At 35.7% G+C, this 16004-nt stretch overlaps 1 protein-coding gene across 2 annotated transcripts in view; it reads right to left on the reverse strand.

The window, feature by feature from the left end:
• Positions 1–16004, reverse strand: part of CBR4 (carbonyl reductase 4) — an 82742-nt gene that overhangs the window by 44823 nt on the left and 21915 nt on the right. The window lies entirely within an intron of this gene.

A 16004-nucleotide genomic window follows, 5' to 3' on the forward strand; every position in this document is an offset into this window, starting at 1 on the left:
TATTTTTGTGTATTGTGTGAGGAAATGGTCCAGTTTCATTCTTCTACATGTTGGCTGTCCAATTTTCCCAACACAATTTGTTGAACAGACTGTCCTTCTTCCAGTGGACATTTTTTTTCTGCTTTGTCAAATATTAGTTGACCATAGTTAAGTGCTCATTTCTGGGTTCTCTATTCTGTTCCATTGACCTATGTTTCTGTTTTTGTGCCAGTACCATACGGTCTTGATGATCACAGCTTTGTAATACAGCTTGAAATTCGGCACTGTGATGCCCCTGGCATTGGTTTTCTTTTTCAATATTTCTCTGGCTATTTGGGGTCTTTTCTGATTCCATACAAATCTTAAGATTATTTGCTTCAACTCAGTGAAGAAAGGCCATGTTATTTTGATAGAGATTGCACTGACCGTGTAAATTTGCCCTGGGTTCGATAGACATTTTCACAATATTTATTCTTCCAATTCATGAGAATGGAATGCTTTTCCATCTCTTTATGTCTTCCTCAATTTCTTTCAGAAGTATTCCATAGTTTTTTACCTCTTTGGCTAGGTTTATTCCTAGTTATCTTATGCTTTTGGGTGCAACTGTAAATGGGATTGATTCCTTAATCTCTCTTTCTTCAGTTACATTTTCAGGGTATACAAATGCCACTGAATTCTGTGCATTGATTTGTATCCCGCCACATTGCTGAATTGCTGTATGAGTTCTAGAAATCTTGGGGTGGAGTCTTTTGGATTTTCTTTCTTTTTTTTTTTTTTTTTTTTTTTAATTTATTTATGATAGGCACACAGTGAGAGAGAGAGAGAGGCAGAGACACAGGCAGAGGGAGAAGCAGGCTCCATGCACCGGGAGCCCGACGTGGGATTCGATCCCGGGTCTCCAGGATCGCGCCCTGGGCCAAAGGCAGGCGCCAAACCGCTGCGCCACCCAGGGATCCCTTTTTTTTTTTTTTTTTTTTAAATTGGATTTTCTATATATAGAAAAAATATAGTATCACATCATCTGTGAAGAGGAAAAGTTGGACTTCTTCTTGCTAATTTGAATGCCTTTTATTTCTTTTTGTTGTCTGATTGTTGAGGCTAGGACTTCTAGTACTATGTTGAGTAACAGTGGTGAGAGTTGACACCCCTACCGTGTTCCTGATCTCAGGGGAAAGGCTCTGTTTTTTCCCATTGAGAATGATATTCACTGTGGGCTTTTCATAAATGGCTTTTAAGGTATTGAGGAATGTTCCCTCTATCCCTACACTTTGAAGAGTTTTAATCAGTAATGGATGCTGTATTTTGTCAAATGCTTTCTCTGCATCTATTGAGAGGCTCATATGGCTTTTTTTTTTTTTTTTGGCTCATATGGCTCTTGTTTTTCCTTTTAATGATGTGATCTATCACATCAACTGTTTGACAAGTGTTGACTCACTCTTGTATCCCAGGGATAAATCCCACTTGGTCATGGAGAATAATTCTCTTAATGTACTGTTGGATTCTATTGGCTAGTATCTTGGTGAGAATTTTTGCATCCGTGTTCATCAGGGATATTGGTCTGTAATTCTTTTTGGTGGGGTCTTCATTTGGTTTTGGAATCAAGGTAATGCTGGTCTCATAAAATGAGTTTAGAAGTATTCTCTACCTTTCAATCCTTCAAAACACCTTTAATAGAATAGGTATTATTTCTTCTTTAAATGTTTGGTAGAATTCCCCTGGGAAGCCATCTGGTCCTGGGTTTCCATGTCTTGGGAGGTTTTTGATGATGGCTTCAATTTCCTTGCTGGTAATTGGCCTGTTCAGGTTTTCTATTTCTTCTTGTTCCAGTTTTGGTAATTTATGGTTTTCCAGAAATGCATCCATTTCTTCTAGATTGCCTAATTTGTTGGCATATAGTTGCTCATAATACATTTTTTAAATCATTTGTATTTCTTTGGTATTGGTTGTGATCTCTCCTCTTCTGTTCATGATTTTATTACTGAGTCTTTTTTCTTTTTAATAAGACTGGCTAGCGGTTTACCTATCTTATTAATTCTTTCAAAGAACCAGCTCCTGGTCTTGGTGATCTGTTCTACAGTTCTTCTGCCCTCTATTTCATTGAGTTCCACTCGAATCTTTATTATCTCTCTTCTTCTGCTTGGTTTAGGCTTTGTTTGCTGTTCTTTCTCCAGTTCCTTTAGTTATGAGATTAGCTTGTGTATTTGAGTTTTTTCCAATTTTTTGAGGGAGGCTTGTATTGTGATATATTTCCCTCTTAGGACCACTTTTGCTGTATCCCAAATATTTTGAACAGTTTTATTTTCATTTTCATTAGTTTCCATGAATCTTTTTAATTCTTCTCTAATTTCCTTGTGGATCCATTCATCTTTTAGTAGGATGCTCTTTAACCTCCATGTGTTTGGGTTTCTTCCAAATTTTCTCTTGTGATTGAGTTCTAGTTTCAAAGCACTGTGGTCTAAAAATATGCAGGGGACAATCCCAATCTTTTGGTATTGTTTGAGACCTGATTTGTGACCCAGTATGTGGTCTATTCTGGAGAAACTTCCATGTACACTTGAGAAGAATGTGTATTCAGCTGCATTTGGATGGAATGTTCTGTATATATCTGTAAAATCTATTTGGTCCAGTATATCTTTCAAAGTTCTTGTTTCTTGGGTGATGTTCTGCTTAGAATATCTGTCATTGGCTGAGAGTGCCATGTTGAAGTCTGCTACTGTAAGAGTATCATTATTTAAGTATCTCTTTACTTTGGTTAATAATTGATTGATATACTTGGCGGATCCCATATTAGGGGCATAAATATTCATGATTGTTAGGTCTTCTTGTGGGATAGATCCTTTAAGTATAGTGTCCCTCTTCATCTCTTACTGTAATCTTTTGTATAAACTGTAATTTATCTAATATGAAGATTGCTACACCAGCTTTCTTTTGAGGACCATTTGAATGGTAAATGGTTCTCCACCCCTTCATTTTCAGGCTGCAGGTGTCCTTAGGTCTAAAATGAGTCTCTTGTAGACAGCATATAGATGGGTTTTGCTTTTTTATCCAGTGTGATACCCTGCGTCTTTTGATGGGATCATTTAGCCCATTGACATTCAGAGTAACTATTGAAAGATATGAATTTAGGGGATCCCTGGGTGGCGCAGCGGTTTGGCGCCTGCCTTTGGCCCAGGGCGCGATCCTGGAGACCCGGGATCGAATCCCACGTCAGGCTCCCAGTGCATGGAGCCTGCTTCTCCCTCTGCCTGTGTCTCTGCCTCTCTCTCTCTCTCTCTCTGTGACTATCATAAATAAATTAAAAAAAAAAAGTTTAAAAAAAAAAAAAAAAAAGAAAGATATGAATTTAGTGTCATCATATTTCCTATACAGTCCCTGTTTTTGTGGATTGTTTCTTCGGGCTCCCCCTTTCTTTTACAGGGTCCCCCTTAATATTTCTTGCAAAGCCGGTTTGGTGGTTACATATTCTTTCAATTTCTGTCTATCCTGGAAGCTCTTTATCTCTCCTTCTATTCTGAATGACAGCCTTGCCAGATAAAGTATTCTTGACTGCATGTTCTTCTCATTTAGTACCCTGAATATATCATGCCAGCCCTTTCTGGCCTGCCAGATCTCTGTGGAAAGGTCTGCTGTTAATCTGATATTTCTCCCCATATAAGTTAAGAATCTCTTGCCTCAAGCTGCTTTAAGAATATTCTCTTTATCTTTGAAATTTGCAAGTTTCAGTATTAAATGTCGAGGTGTTGAATGGTTTTTGTTGATTTTTTGGGGAGAGGGTCCTCTCTATCTCTTGGATCTGAATGCTTATTTCCCTTCCCAGATTAGGGAAATTCTCAGCTATGATTTGTTCAAATATACTTTGTGGTCCTCTCTCTCACTCAGCCTTTTCTAGAATCCCCATTAGACGTATATTCTTCCTTCTCAAGCTACCATTTATTTCCCTAATCCTTTCCTTGTGGACTCTTGTTTTTCTTTATTCCTCAGCTTCCTTCCTTTCCACCAACTTGTCTTCTATGTCACTCACTCTTTCTTCCACCTCATTAACCCTAGCAGTTAGAGCATCCAGTTTGGATTGCATCTCAGCTAAACTATTTTTAATTTCGGCCTGATTGGATCTCAATTCTGTAGTAAATAAGTCTCTAGAGTCCTTTATACTTTTTTCCAGAGCCACCAGTAACTTTATAATTGTACTTCTGAATTGAATTTCTGACACTGTATTTAAATCCACATTCTGTAACTCTGTGGCAGACAGTGTTGCTTCTGGTTCTTTCTTTTGGAGTGAATTCTTCCTTCTAGTCATTTTGTCCAGTGCACAGTGGCTGTATGAGTGAGCTGAGTCATAAATATCAACCTCTACCTAAGTAAAATACACCCTAGATGATTCTGAAGAGGTCAAAGACCAGAAAATAAAGGAAAAAGAAGAACCTTGATAGAAAGGAAAACTTTTCTCTCTGTAACATTCCAGCTGTTCTCTCTTTACATCTCAGGTTGAATTCGTAGGTGTTCAGTATGTTTTGAAAGTTATCTAGGTAAATTTGTGGGACCAGATGAGTTGAGGACCTCTACTCTTCTGCCATCTGCCACAATAGACACCTAATAAGGATTTTAAAGAAATGATCATAAAGATCTTCACCAGACTAGAAGAGTGGGTGAACTCACTTATAACATCAACAAAGACACAGAATATATTTTTTACAATCAGAGTTGAAGAATAATAACTAAAATGAAAAATATACTGGAAGGAATCAACAATAGATTAGAAGATACAAAAGAACAGATCGGCTATCTGGAAGACTGAGTAATGTAAAGCACCCAAGCTAAACAGTGAAAAAATGAAAAAAGAAAAAGAAAATAGAATAAGTGACCTCTTGGACAACATCAAGCAAACAAAAACATTACACTATAAGGATCCCAGAATAAGGAGAGAGAAACAAAGGGTCAGAAAAATTATTTGAAGAAATAACTGAAAACTTCCATGACCTGGGGAAGGAAACACACATCCAGATTCAGTAAGCACACAGTTTCAAACAATCTGAACCCAAGGAGGTCCACACCATGACACATGATTACAGTCTCAAAGATTAAAGAGAGAATTTTAAAAGCAGCAGAAGCACACAGTTATGAGCAATGGAAACCCAGTAAGGCTTTCAGCTGATTTTTCAGCAAAAACTCTGCAGGCCAGAAGGGAGTGGCATGATGATATACACAAAGTGATGAAAGGAAAAAACTTACAATCAAGGATATTCTACCTGTCAAGGTTACCATTCAGAATTGAAGAGGAGATAAATAATAAAAAATAACATAAAAATGTTTCCCAGACAAACAGGTTAAAGGAATTCATCACCACTAACCCAGCTTTATAAGAAACATTAAAGGCACTTCAAGTGAAAAAGAGGTCATAATCAAAAGTAAAAAATTGTGAAAATATGATGACACATACATAAAATGTGGAGGGGGGACATAAAAAAATTTCTTTTAGAATGTGTTTCAACTTAAGTCACCATCAACTTAATACAGGTTACTATATATTTAGGATGTTGTATATAAACCTCACGGTCAACACACACTACCCAAAATCTATAATAGATAAATAAAGATAAAGAAAGTGTAACACTTAAAGAAAATAAAAAATCACAAGGAAAGTGGGAAAGAAAAGAATGAACAGAGAAGAACTACAAAGACAATAAGAAAACAATTAAACTGCAGTAAGTACATACCTATCAATAATTACTTTAAATGTAAATGGTCTAAATACTCCAATCAGGGATCCCTGGGTGGCGCAGCGGTTTGGCGCCTGCCTTTGGCCCAGGGCGCGATCCTGGAGACCCAGGATTGAATCCCACGTCAGGCTCCCAGTGCATGGAGCCTGCTTCTCCCTCTGCCTATGTCTCTGCCTCTCTCTCTCTCTCTCTCTCTCTCTCTATGACTATCATAAATAAATAAAAAAAAATACTCCAATCAAAAGACATAGGGTGGCAAAATGGATATATAAAAAAAAAAAGACCCACATATATGCTGCCTACAAGAGACTCACTTCAGGTCTAATGACACATATAGACTGAAGATGAGAGGATGGAAAAAATATTGCATGCAGAAGAAAGAAAAAAAACCAGAGTAGCAATACTTGTATCAGACAAAACAGAATTTAAAACAAAGACTGTAACAAGAGACAAAGAATGTCTCTATAAAGGGACCAATCCAATAAGAGGATATTACAATTGAGTTGCATATGAGGACCCTAAGCTCGCCTCATCCCAGGAATACAACTAGATGACTATCAAATCATCCAAAATACCCTAGAAATTGATTTAAAGACTAGCAGAACAAATTCCACAACTAAAGAGGTGAGAAGAGGTGATGTGGCCAACTAAAGAGGTGGTGTGGCCAACTAAAGAGGTGAGAAGAGGTGATGTGGCCATCAAAGAAGGTAGGAGTGCAGAGATGCCTACTGGGAGAGAAACAGATAGTGACCAGAGAGATAGGGAGGGAAAAAATAAAAAATCATGGAGGAGGGTGAGAGATGAACTAACACACAGGGGAGTGCAAAGGGAAAACAAATCCCCAAAGCAAATCACTTAGAAAGCAAGAGGACATCACTGACTTTCCTAACCCAGAAACAGGCACAGAAACTTACACAAAATGAGAGGAAAGAGGAATTTCTCCAAATTTAAGAAAAGGACAAGGCCATGACCAGATATATAAGCAAAATAGATATAAATAACATGCCTGATAGAGAACTTAAAGCAGTAATCATAAGGATACTCACTGGACTTGAGAAGAGTAGAGAATATCACTGAGACCATTAACACAGAGATAATGAACAACATAGAGATAAAGGGCTCAATAACTGAAATGAGAAACACACTTGGTGGAATGAATAGCAGGCTGGAAGAAGCAAAGGAATGAACTAATGACCTAGAAGACAGAGTAATGGAAAGTAATCAAGCTGAGCAAAAGAGAAAAAAGAATTACACAAAACAAGACTAGACTTAGGGAATTCAGTGACTTCATAAAACGTAACATTAGTGTTATAGGAGCCTCAGAATACGAAGAAAGGGGCAGAGATTTATATGAAGAAATAATAGCTGAAAAGGAATAGCTGGAGAAGGAAACAGTTATCCAGAACCAGGAGGTACAGAAAATGCACAACAAATCAACAAAAGTATATCTACATCAAGATATATTGTAATTAAAATGGCAAAATATAGTGATAAGGAGAAAATATTAAAAGCAGCAAGAGAGAAGAAGATAGATACATACAAAGGAAATCCCAAAATGTTATCAGGGTCTTTTCAGCAGATACTTTCCAAGCCAGAAAGGAGTAGTATGATATATTCAAAGGGCTGAATGGGAAAAACCTGCAGCCAAGAATACTCTATCCAAAAAGGCTGATATCCAAAATAGAAGGAGAGATAGTTTCCTGGAAACACAATAACCAAAAGAATTCATGAGCACTAAAACAGCCCTGCAAGAAATATTAAGGGGGACCTTATAGGTGAAAAGGAAAGACCAAAAATCACAGTACAAAGGTAGGAAATACAAAAGCAGTGAAAATGAATAAAATATCAATCAAGGAACTCACAAAATAAAAATATGTAAAATATGACACCATACACCTAAAATATGGGGAGAAGAGGAATTAAGAATGTTCAAACTTAAATGACCATCAATTTAATATAAATTGTGATATGCAGAAGACATCATATACAAAACTAATGACCACAAAACAGAAAACATTAATAAATATGTAAAGGATAAAGAAAAAGAAATCCAAATATATCACTAAAGAAAACCAGAAAACCATGAAAGACAGAAAGGCAAGAAAGCATCAGAGAAGATCTTTAGAAATAACCATGAAACAAGTAATAAAAAAGCAATAAATATACACTATCAATAATTACTATGAATGTAAATGGATTAAGCTTTCCAACCAAAAAACATGGGCTGACAGAATGGATGCAAAAAACAATACCCACCTACATGCTGACTACAAGAGACCTAAAGATAACTGCATACAGAAAGTGAGGGGGTGGAGAAACATCTATCATGCCAGTGGATGTCAAAGGAAAGTTAAAGTGGTAATACATATATGAGATAAAACGAACATTAAAACAAAGACTGTAACAGGAAACAAAGGACACTATATAATAATAAAAGGAACAATCTAAGAAGATATAACAACTATAAATATTTGTGCACCCAGGTGTGAGCATCCAAATAAATAAAACAGTTAATAACAAACATAGAGGAACTAATGGATAACAATAAAATAGTAAGGAACTTTAACAACCCACTTACATTGATGGACAGATCATCTAAACAGAAAATCAACAAGGAAAAAATGACTTAGAAGAACAGACTGGAACAGATGGACTTAACAGACATATACAGAGCATTCCTTCCTAAAACAGCAGAAAGCAAATGCTTTTCAAGTGCACATGGAACATTTTCCAGAACAGATCACATATTAGGCCACAAAACAAGCCTCAACAAATTCAAGGAAATTGAAGTCATACCATGCATTTTTTTTCTGACCACAATCCAATGAAATTGGGAGTTAACCACAAGAAATAAATCTAGAAAGAATGCAAATACATGGAGGCTAAATGACATACTACTAAACAATGAAGGGGTGAAGCAGGAAATAAAATAAGAAATTAAAAAGTACATGGAAACAAATAAAAATGAAAACACAAAGGTTAAAAACCTTTGGGATGCAGCAGAAGCAATCCTAAAAAGGAAGTTTCTAGCAATACAGGCCTACCTCAAGAAGTGAGAAAATTCTCAAACAGCCTAACCTTACACCTAAAGGAGCTAGAAAAAGAAACAAAATCTAAAACCAGCAAAAGGGAAATAAAAAATTAAATAATAAATAAATAAATAAAAATAAAACCAGCAAAAAGAAGAAAATAATTAAGAGCAGAAATAAATGATACAGAAACAAACCGAAAAAAAAAAAAAAATAGGTCAATGAAACCAGGAGTTGGTTTTTGAAAGAAAAAAAAAATCATAAAATTGATAAACTTGTAGCCAGAATTATCAAGGAAAAAAGGACCAAAATAAATAAAATCACAAATTAGAGAAGAGAAATAACAACAAACACCACAGTAATACAATTAAAAGAAAATGTTATGAAAAATTATATGCCTAGAAGAACTGGATAAATTCCTAGAAACATAGAACCTACCAAAACTGAAACAGGAAGAAATAGAAAATTTGAACAGACTGAATTACTGGCAAAGAAACCGAATCAATAATTTAAAAAAAAAAAAAAAAAAAAAAAAGCCTCCCAACAAAGAAAAGTCCAGTAGCAGATGGCTTCACAGGCAAATTCTACCAAAAATTTAAATAAGAGTTAATACCTATGCCATTCTTTGTGAACTATTCCAAAAATAGAAAAGGAAGGAAAACGTCCAAATTCATTCTATGAAGCCAGCATTACCCTAATACCAAAACCAGATAAAGACACCACAAAAAAAGAGAACTACAGGCTATTATCTCTGATGAACACAGATTTAAAAGCCCTCAACAAAACACTAGCAAACCGAATCCAACAATACGTTAAAAAAATCATTCACCAAGATCAAGTGGGATTTATTCCTGGGTTGCAACAGTGGTTCAATATTTGCAAATCAATCTGATACATCACATGAATAAGAGAAAGGATAAGAACCATATGATCATTTCCATGTATGCAGAAAAAGCATTTCACAAAGTGTAACATCCATATATAATAAAAACCCTCAACAAAGTAGGTTTAAAGGGAATATACCTCAATATAATAAAGGCCATAAAAGAAAAACCCATAAATAAATCTTCAATGGGTAAAAAGTGAAAGCCTTTCCCCTAAGATCAGGAACAAGACAGAGATATCCACTCTCACCACTGTTATTTAACATAGTACTTAAAGTCCTAGCCTCCACAATCAGACAACAAAAAGAAATAAAAGGCATCCAAATTGTTAAGTAAAATTTTCACTCTTTGCAGATGACATGAGGCTGGACAAAGAAAACCCTAAAGACTACCAAAAAACTGCAAGAACTGATAAACAAGTTTAAAACTGGCAAGATATAAAATCAATGCACAGAAGTCAGTTGCACTTCTATAATCTAACAATGAAGCAGAAGAAAGAAAAATCAAGTAATCAATCCCATTTATAATTACACCAAAAACCATAAGATACCTAGGAATAAGCCTAACCAGAGATAAAGGATCTGTACTCTGAAAACTACAGAATACTTATAAGAGAAATTGAGGAAGACACAAAGAAATGGAAAAAGATTCCACACTCATGGATTGGGAGAACAAATACTGTCAAAATGGCTATGCTACCACAACAATCTACACATTCAATGTGATCCCTATCAAAATACCACCAGCAGGGATGCCTGGTGGCTTAGCAGCTGAGCCTCTGCTTTCAGCTCAGGGCATGATCCCAGTCCCGGGATTGAGTCCCACATTGGGTTCCTTGCGTGGAGCCTGCTTCTCTCTGCCTATGTCTCTGCCTCTCTCTCTGTCTCTCATGAATAAATAAATAAAATCTTAAAAAAAAAAAATACCACCAGCATTTTTCAAAGAGCTGGAACAAACAATTCCAAAATTTGTATGGAACCAGAAAAGACCCCAAATAGCCAAAGGAATGTTGAAAAATAAAACCAAAGCTAGAGGCATCACAATTCCAGACTTCAAGCTATATTACAAAGCTGTGATCATAAAGACAGTATGGTACTGGCACCAAAACAGACACATGAATCAAGGAGACAGAACAGAGAATCCAGAAATAGACCCTCAACTCTATGGTTAACTAATATTTGATAAAGCAGGAAAGAATATCCACTGGAAGAAGTAAAGTCTATTCAATAAAGGTGTTGGCAAAATTGGACAGCCACATGTAGAAGAGTAAAACTGGATCATTTCCTCACACCATACACAAAAATAGACTAAAAATGGATGAAAGACCTAAATGTGAGACAGGAATCCATCAAAATCCTAGAGGAGAACCCAGGCAGCAACCTCTTTGACTTGGCTGCAGCAACTTCTTGATAGACATGTCTCCAAAGGCAAGGGAAATAAAAACAAAAATAAATTACTGGGACTTCATCAGGATAAAAAGCTTTTGCACAGCAAAGGAAATAGTCAACAAAACCAAAATGCAAGTGGCAGAATGGGAGAAGATATTTGCAAATGTCTTATCAGATAAAGGACTAGTATGCAAAAATCTATAAAGAACTTATCAAACTCAACACCCAAAGAACAGACAGTCCAATCAAGAAATGGGCAAAAGACATGAATAGACATTTGTCCAAAGAAGACATACAAATGGCCAACAGACACATGAAAAAATGCTCAACATCACCCAGCATCAAAAAAATACAAGTCAAAACCACAATGAGATACTACCTCACATCAGTCAGAACAGCTAAAATGAACAACTCAAAAACAGATGTTGGTGAGTATGCGGAGAAAGGGGTGTATATCCTCTTACACTGTTGGTGGGAATGCAAGTTGATCCAACCACTCTGGAAAACAGTATGGAGATTCCTAAAAAAGTTAAAAATAGAACTACCCTATGACCCAACAATTACACTACTACATATTTATTCAAAGGATACAAACATAGTGATTCAAAGGGGCACCTGCACCCCAATGTTTATAGCAGCAATGTCCACAACAGTCAAACTATGGAAAGAGCCCAGATGTTCACTGACAGATAAATGGATAAAGAAAACATGGTGTATATAGAAAATGGAACATTACTTGGCCATCAAAAGGATGAAATCTTGCCATTTGCAATGACCTGAATGGAACTAGAGGAAATCATGGTAAGTGGAAGAAGTCAGAGAAAGACAAATACCGTATAATTTCACTCTTGTGGAATGTAAGAAACAAAATAGATGAACATAGGGGATGGAAAAGAAAAATAAAATAAGATAAAAAACAGAGAGGGAGAAAAACCATAAGAAACACTTAACTCTAGGAAACAAACTGAAGGTTGCTGAAGGGGCAGTAGGGAAGAGGTGATGGGGTAACTGAGTGATGGGCATTAAGGAAGGCATTTGATGCAATGAGCACTGGGTATCATATGCAACTAATCCATCACTAAATTCAACTCCTGAAATGAATAAAACAGTATATGTTAACTAAAACGAGTTTAAATAAAACATTAAAAAATAAAAATAAAACTACTGGGATTACATCAAAATAAAAAGCATCTGCACATTGAAGGAAACAACCAACAAAACTAAAGGCAACCTACAGAATGGGAGAAGATATTTGCAAATGACATAGCCAATAGAGTGTTAATATGTGAACTATATCAAGAACTTTTACAATTCAACACCAAAAAAAAAATCAATAATCCAATTTTTAAAATGGGCAGAAGACATGAACAGATATTTCTCCAAAGAAGATATATATATGGCCAACAGGCACATGAAAAGATGTTCATCACTTATGATCAGGGAAATGCAAATCAAACTACAGTGAGATAACACCTCACACCTGTCAGAATAGCTAAAATCAACAACACAAGAAACAAGTGTTGGTGAGGATGTGGAGAAAAAAAGAATCCTCCTGCACTGTTATTGGGAATCCAAACTGGTGCAGCCACTCTGGAATACAGTATGGAGAGTCCTCAAAAAGTTAAAAAAGGAACTACCCTAAGATCCAGCAATTGTACTTAAAGATTTATTATTTGAGAGAAAGAGAAAGAGAGCATGTGAGTGGGAAGTGGAGAGGAACAAAGGGGGAGAATCCTCAAGCAGATTCCCAGCTGAGCACGGAACTCAATGTGGGGCTCAACTACTTTCTTACATCATACATAAATTCAAAATGAATTAAAAGCCTACATGGGAGACCTGAAACTGAACCACCCAGGGATCCCCTCAAAAAAAATTTTTAATTGAAACTGTAAAATTTCTAAAAGAAAACATAGGTAGTAATATCTTAAACAGCAGTCTTAGCAATATTCTTCTAGATAAGTCTCCTCAGGCAAGGAAAACAAAAACAAAAATAAACTACTAAGAATACATCAAACTAAAAAGCTTTTGCACAGGAAAAAAAACATCAACAAAACCAAAGGCAACCTACTAAGTGGGAGAAGATATTTGCAAATGATATAACCAATAAGGGATTCATATTCAATATATATAAAGAACTTATACAACTCAACACCAAAAAAACTCAAATAATCCCATCAAAAAATGGGCAGAGGACCTGAATCAACATTTTTCCAAAGACATAGAGATGGCCAACAGATATATGAAAAGATGCTCAACATCACTAATCATCAGAAAAATGCAAATCAAAGCCACAATGAGATAGCACCTTACACCCATGAGAATGGCTAAAATAAAAATGACAAGAAAAAGCAACAGTTGACAAGGATGCAGAGAAAAAGGAACCCTGTACACTGTTGGTGGGAATGTAAATTGCTGCAGCCACTGTGGGAAACAGTATGGCAGTTCTTCAAAAAACTAAAAATTGAAACACCATGTTACCCAGTAATTCTACTACTGGGTATTTACCCAGAGAAAATGAAAAATTAAGTGAAAAAGATATATGCATGCCTATGTTTATTGCAGCATTATCTGCAATAGCCAAAATATGGAAGCAATCCAAGTGCCCATCAATAGAGGAATGGATAAATAAGATGTGGAGTATATAAATATACAATGGAATATTACTCAGCCATAAAAGAGAATGAGATCTTGTCATTGGTGACACCATGGATGGACCTAGGGGGTATTATGCTAAGTGAAATAAATCAGAGAAACACAAATAACATAGGATTTCACTTATATGTGGAGTCAAATACACAAAAAGCAAAAACATACCCCTAAATACAGAGGTCAAACTGATGGAAGGAGGTAGGCAAAATATGAAGGGGAGTGGGAGATAGTCTTCCAGTTACCAAATGAATAAATCACAGGAATAAAAGGCATACAGAATATAGTCAATGGTATTCTAATAATGAGGTATGGTAACAGATGGTAACTACACTTGCAGTGAGCATAGCATAACACATAAAGTAATGGGAGTAGTATTACCTGCAGAACTTTTTTTTCCAAAAAAAAATTTTTTTAAAGACTTTATTTATTTATTCATGAGAGACACAGAGAGAAAGAGAGAGAGAGAGACAGAGGCAGAGACACAGGCAGAGGGAGAAGCAGGCTCCATGCAGGGAGACCAACGTGGGACTTGATCCCGGGACTCCAGGATCAGGCCCTGGGCCGAAGGCAGGTGCTAAACCACTGAGCCACCCAGGGATCCCCTCAAAAAAAAAATTTTAATTGAAGTATAGTCAACACGCAGTATTAAATTAGTTTTAGTAATACTACTCCCATTTTGATTATTAGCCCAAGAATTCTAAGTTAAATTTCTGGTAATCACTCAAACTAAGGTATACTGCCTAAGAGAAAACAGTTGATTGGCTTAGGATTGCAAATTCAGTTTTAAATTGAAAGTAAGCATCAAAATCAGAGATAAATGACCAAAAAAGATAAACTACAAAAAAGGTAAATCACAGGGATTTGATCAAAAAATAATATTCCAGGACAGATATATCAGAATAGATACATCTCAATGACTATCATTAATTATAGCACAAAGTAATGGACTGATGATCTTGAATCAAAAAATTATAGTGGTTGGAGTATATCCAATGTACTCAGAACTGAGGAGGCAATGCAGGGGTATCAAAAGAAGTACCAGATAATTACCAGGTATTCAATCAATATTTGAGTTACTTAAATTAGCTAAATGAATGGGAACACAGTACAGTCTCTACCCTCAGGAACTTACAATGTAGTAGAAAGATAAAACAAATACAAAAGAAACTTACTTATTAAATAATTTGAACACAGTTTACCCTCGAACAATGCAGGGAGTTAGGGGCACTGATCACCTGCACAGTCTAAAATCCACAGATAACTTTGATGCCCAAGAACTTACCATGAATAGCCTATTGTTGACCAGAAGCCTTATCAATAACATACACACACACACACAAAAAAAAAACATACACAGTCAGTGAACACATTTTTGGCAAGTTGTACGTATTACATTCTGTATTCTCACAATAAGCTAGAGAAAACATCATGAAAATCATAAAATACATTTACAGTACTGTACTATAAAATATCCACATCTAAGTGGACCCACAAAGCTCAAATCCATACTGTTCAAAGGTCAATTGTATGTCAAGTTAAGAAATCACTGAAGTTCTTGAATAGCTGAAGATACACAACTGCCAACTGATTGAAGATAAATTTAAAATAATTTTTAAGGCATCAGGAAGCCTGCTGTAGAATTTAGATCTGACTTTATTACTTTTTATTTTTATTACCTTTATCACATGGCATTTATTTAGTATATCCTATTCACACCTTTGCACTGACTTGACATATAAAATTAAATCTGTGTACATAATGTTCAGCTCCAATAAAACTGTAAAAAAGATTACTTTTAAAATACAGTAAATATATAACACATATTTTGAAATGATAATAAAAATCAACCTGAATTCAGTGACATTTAAAATATCACATTATTCCCCACAGAAGTGTTCAATGTAAAATAAATGTTGCCTGATAGTCTACATTCAGTTTGTGTCTTTACCTCTATTTTCAAGCAAATACTTTCTTTTTTTTTTTTCAAAGATTTTATTTATTTATTCATGAGAGACACAGAAAGAAAGAGGCAGAAACAAGAGGGAGAAGCAGGTTCCATGCAGGTTGCCCAATGTGGGACTCAATCCCAGGACTCCAGAATCACACCCTGAACTGAAGGCAGACACTCAACCACTAAGCCACCCAGGCATCCCACAAATACTTTAAAATTAGTGCTCTGCTCCTTATAAATCTCCTTTTTTTAAAATAACATCTGATTGTTTTTTTAATTTCCATATGCAATGTAATGTTTAAGCACGCTGCTTGGGATGCTCGTTCTAAAAAAACTGTTGGCCAGTATTCAGAATATCCTTTTGGTTTTAAATACTGGTCAGGAGAAACAAATGATGTAAAAATACA

Source organism: Canis lupus, chromosome 25 (genome assembly GCF_011100685.1).
Source record: "Canis lupus familiaris isolate Mischka breed German Shepherd chromosome 25, alternate assembly UU_Cfam_GSD_1.0, whole genome shotgun sequence".
In the NCBI taxonomy this organism is placed as follows: Eukaryota; Metazoa; Chordata; class Mammalia; order Carnivora; family Canidae; genus Canis; species Canis lupus.